The sequence below is a fragment of the Cupressus sempervirens genome, chromosome 10 (genome assembly GCF_028749045.1).
Source record: "Cupressus sempervirens isolate cs-2001-9-10 chromosome 10, ASM2874904v1, whole genome shotgun sequence".
NCBI classification, from domain to species: domain Eukaryota; kingdom Viridiplantae; phylum Streptophyta; class Pinopsida; order Cupressales; family Cupressaceae; genus Cupressus; species Cupressus sempervirens.
In genome coordinates this window covers 524,540,616-524,546,190 of record NC_143127.1, presented here as the reverse complement: position 1 = coordinate 524,546,190, position 5,575 = coordinate 524,540,616, and positions in this window count along the sequence as shown.

The following is a 5,575-nucleotide window of genomic DNA, read 5'->3' as shown; positions in this document are numbered from 1 at the left end:
AAAATGTTCTAACTCAAATCAATAGCTTGGGCTTAAAGGCACAATTTTAAACCCAAAGGTTCATGATCCAAGTTTAGAATTTGAAATACAAATTCAAAGGTTCATTGTTCAAGTTCAAAATGGTAGTTTTAAGTATGATCATGTGGGATCGGTGGCTTAACACTTAGGTGAATGTTTCTTTGTTGGAAAATAGATTAATGGAAAAAGACCTCTAAACCTTCAAATGGAGGAAATGCATGCATGTTGTTTGACAAGATGTAGATGCTATTAAAAGGCCAAATTAGTAGCTTAATGGTGATTTACATTGCTAACTAGTGTTGTCAGTCTATCTTTAATTATTTGACAAATTGTCACTAGATCATATCATAAAGAATTCAAGTTGCTATATGAGATCAATAAAAGTGATATTCATCTCATCTCAAATCTTAGATTAAAAAAAAACCCTAGTACATTGAATCAAGTCATCATTCTTTGATCGTGTTATTATGGAAAAAATGCAATAGTTGGTGATATCAAAAAGAAAGTCCCATCTTTTCTAATGTTGCTATAAAAAGTGAAATTTCCACTTTGAAGAACTACATGGCCTATTGTTTGACTATCACAGCCCACTCTTCATGTTGTGAAACTTATTGGATGTAAAAGGAAGGCCATTCTCATCAAATTTTGTTTAAGCGACAAAGAATACACATCATTTTAAATGTAAAGAGAGACATCACGTACACTTGAAAAAATGTCGATTCACAAGAGCTGATAATGAAGCTCTAAATTTGAGAAATCAATTTCAAAAAGATATCAAATAATATCAATGAAGATATTATGGGTGTCGTATGCATTGTGGCCAATGTGATAAATAATCTTTATGGACTCTTCACACAGGAGTTTCGGTCTTTGAGCTAGCCTAAGTTAAAAACTGTATGTATGAATATAAGGATGGGGGTACCTCTTACCCTTACCAAGGATAGAGATGGAAGATTTTGGTCTGTATATTTTGGCAAGATGGAATACCAAATATCATAAATTGATCACAGATTTAAACCAATGAATATAATGACACCCACACTCAATGAAGAAGCACGAGGATAGATCTTGAGCTTGAACTTGGTAGCACAACTAACATACAATCCTCAATTTTGAATGAGATTGGAAAGATTCATAGAAAGATGAAAATGAAGAGAAGAGAGATCGATAATCAGAAGGTAATGGGAGATGCCCTCCAACATTTTGACAAAATGATACTCACAAATAACTCATAGCACAAAACTTGTAGATGCATGATAAATGCTTAACCAAATCTCAAATATGGCCACAGTGGAATAATGTAGTTTGCAGGGGAAAACATAAATATAATAACACATTGAAAACTATAGAAGTTGAAGTAGAATGCCATGAAATCTTATCTACTCAAACAAAAAAATGAATATGATGGTCACACATTAAAGCATGAGTACAGAGTCTTGATTAAGGAGAATGCACAACACATTGTTCGGGGTGAGTTTAATATAAATTGTCACAAAGTTTCTAGGGTCATACAAAATTGGTGAATAGGAAATGACACAAATATAATATCTTCCTCTTATACTATCTAAACTCCAATAGTGGCAAAAATAAGGGTTTTGTTTAAATAAAATGTAACTACTTGTCAATTCCAATCAAAATATCTCAAGACAATGAAATGTTGCTAGCAACGTATCAGCTTATCTTGGGTTGTTCAAAATACCCTTCCCTTCAACGACACTATAAAACTCTTCTTGAAGCCTCCCTCTCGCGTGCCCACACTTTGTTGGGTGAATAAATGAAGTTTTACTTTTTATTTTTTGGTTTATATCCTCGAAAATGTCAAAATTTTGATGCTAAACTTAATTGTCATCAAAATTTTGATGTTATTGGGATCATATTTATAAAAAAAATGAATTGGATTTTTGTAAAAAATTTAGGTCAAAAATGACCCCCAAATGTATTAGTGTTAGGTTCAAACTTCCCTTTCTATATTAGTTGTTGAGATAATGGGTTTTGCACACATTGCATAATCTTATTATATTTTATTATGTTATGTTCTACCTAGATGGATGTGTAACATGTAAAGATTCCCATGGGATATACTTGATGAGTTGTATTGTAACATTGTGATAATATTTCATGTAATTATTTAATATTGGGGAAAATAATTAAATTTCCAATATTAAATGTAGGGTCAATAGGTTAGGTAGCACATGGTTTATGTAATACCACTTGGTGGTTTTGTGGGACATACTACTATATAAGCAACCACAAGGGTAGTTGTTGTGTGAGAAGACATAAGGAAAAAAAGGAAAGAGTCGAGTGGGACAAGGCTTGACAAATTAGCCAAGGGAGCATTTGTGAAGTTTGGAAGCATGGCATGTGATGTGTGGATTCATGCTTGTTCACATAGATTTCTTAGTTGTGGCTATGGTTTTGAAGGCTTCCATGGTTGTATTGCAATAATATTTTTGCTGAATAATATATGGTGATGGATGCTTTTGGAGGCTAAATTTTCCCTCAATGAGGGTTTCCCAGGGTATATCTTGTGTCACAATTTTTATGGGCATGTTGTCTATTCTCTTGCATGTGGATTTGAGTTACATATTTATTTTAGATCTATTATGGGTTATGTGGAAAAAATTATATTCTATGTTGCAAGTTTCCTTACAAGTGGTATCAGAGCCATGGTTTTATTATTGTAACCCTAGATTGAATCCATGGGAAGGCTTGAGAGGATAAAAGAAATGCAAGATATATGAGTTTTTTATTGCAGATCTAAGGGTTTTGGGTTTGTTACTATGATGGGATATTGGTAGATTTTGGGCATGTGAAATTATTGGACAATTTTTTTCCAGATATTTCATTTAAATGAAGGTTTTAGGGGTGAGCTTGCAGAAATGACCTCCTAGGTAAAAACAAACCTCACCATTAGATCTAGGTAGATGTTTCCATAAATTTTGATATACAATATGCCTTGGTTTGGCCATGTTCAAAGGAAATAAAAAAGTTTTTTAGTTTCAGCCCATGATGGCCGTCAAATTTAATCACATCAAAATTTTTATCACAAAAAAAAATTGTAGTGAAAATGATAAAAAGACCATCTTAGTAAAACTACCACAACTTTCTCTCAGAAAATCAAATTTTAGACTTCTTATAGGTGTTGGAAAGATAATTCAAAGTACTACAACTTAATGTAGGTTTGATTCTATGATTTTGATATTTTTTTAAAGTTTTAAGAGCCCATAATTTAGATGTTATTTATTTTGAGCACAAATTAGGGCATATAGAGTCAAATTTTGGACTTTGAGTAGTCAACAAAAAAATCTTGGAGAGCTCTACACATTGGTTCAGATTTGGTGCAAGTTTGGCATGGTTTATTTGGTGATATATTAATTTGAACAATTTATGACATATATTGACTATGGTAACATTGTGAGTTTATGCCATTGTATATTTGGAGATTTGGATTTGATGTCATTATATACTTTGTTTGTTTTTTAGATTGGTCTCATGATGATAAGTGTCTTGAACATCTCACTAGTCTTCAATGTGGCAGACCTAACCAAGTTTAAGGGGCCTTTAAATTAAGTAGATGGGAACATACAAGAGGTCAACAAGGATGTAGCATCTGATGTCCTACCTTCCAAGATCCAACTAGAGGCAGAGAAGGTACATAGTTCAAGACTCAAGAAGACTACCAGGAACAAGGTGTACAATATGGAACACAACATCAAGCAGAAGAATAAGCCAAAGTTAGAGGAAACATGGGTTGTAGATTCATATTTCAATAATATGGTAATAGATTATGACATATTTTCTATAGGAGTGACATGATTTTCTCTTGTGGAGAGCATGGTGAAGGGGCACCTAGGTAAGGCTATCTAATAACCTAGGGTTCCTGGTTGAGTTTGGCTTGTAGTGGCCTTAGCCAAGCCACTAGTGAAATAAAGAGGGATATAGAGTCTTATATTAGGACTTAGCCATTAAGAGGTCTAATTGGGTCTTCATTACTACCTAGTCATCCAAAGTTGCTTAGTAAAGTTCAAATTATTGTCATTGTTGCTAGGAATGGAAATTGCACATATAGAGGGCTAGATTAGTCAACTAAGGGGTGGAATGGTGTTTTAATTTAATACATGACATATCTAGGCACTTGGTGGAGTTTTATTGGGTTTGGACCAAGTTTGGCCTAACTAGGACAAAAATTGTAAAGTTGCTTGACAATTTTACAAAATTGCAAAAATGGTCACGACAAATTTTCTTGGAAAAAGTGCAACTTCAATTAGATAGTTGTGTAACCACCTCTAATTGGTTGGATCAGGTTCAATATACCTTATAAGGTCTCCCTTGACCTATCATAGGGGTTGTATGTAGTTTTGAATGAGGAGAAACTTATGAATGAACAATTTTTTTGAGAGTAGTTTAATGTATTTCCTTGTCAATGGTGTTTCTATGGATTGAACTCAACATTGTGACTCATGCATGAGGTATCCCATGCAATTATTAGATTTTTTATGTGTTTATTTAGTGTTTCTAGTTCATTACCATTACTTTTATAAATTCTTTAGTTTTGTGTATTGTCACTAGTCTAAACCAGACAATTTGTGTAAATGGGGTCATAACTCACCATTCCATTGTGGCATCTGTACAGGCTCTTGGTGAGATGAATCCTTGTATCATATGTGTGGAGAAGGTTGGGCTCTAGAAATTATATTTTCTATTTTTGTAGTGATGCCCTAGGTGAGCCAGTAGTGCATGGCTAGGGAACACTGAGCACTACAAGAGTCTTTTAGTAGATTGAATACATTGGATGCTTCAATATGAGAATTTTGAGAGGAAGAAGAAAGTGTGAGGAGGACCCATCCCTAAGGAGAAATTTGGGTGATGAGTTTTGTGAGGTGAAAAAGTAAAACCTTGTGCAAAGAGTTCAAAGTCTATGAAATCCTTATTTTTAGGCTACAATATAACACTCCATTGTACAAATAGTTTGGGGAGTGGATACTAGTAAAATATTGAAGGGTTCCATAAATGGTATTGACAAATAGGGTTAGTAAGCTTATCAGCAATCTGCTATGGTTAAGTGAAGCTTGTTTAGGCACTTTTTTTGATAAAATCTTGAGTTATTGGCTGAATAGTACAAAATTAAGCCTAATTCCTTGTAGCACAAATCAAGACAATTTTGTGCAAGAACTTGAAATTGACAGGAAGTTTAATGAAATTAGGGTTGTTTGGTGTTGTAATGGACCCAAAAACCTTGCTAACAAGCCTTCCTCTCCATGGTTGATTGTTTCTTGATCAAATTTGGTTGTCAGGTATAGGGGTTGTAGGTTGACATCCAACGGGAAAGCTTATGGTTGAGTTGGTTCTAATATTGATGTTGGAAAATTGAAGAGAAGAGGTTCAAGTTAGGAATCCTCTTGAGAAAGGGTAGTGAAGAACCCTAATAGGCTAGAGAAGTGGCCTAGAGAAGACCCTAAGGACAAATAGGGTTAGTAAGCAAGATTTATCATTACATCAGAAAGGCAATAAGGGCCTATATATTTATTAATAATAAATGAGAGGTTTACATATCAAG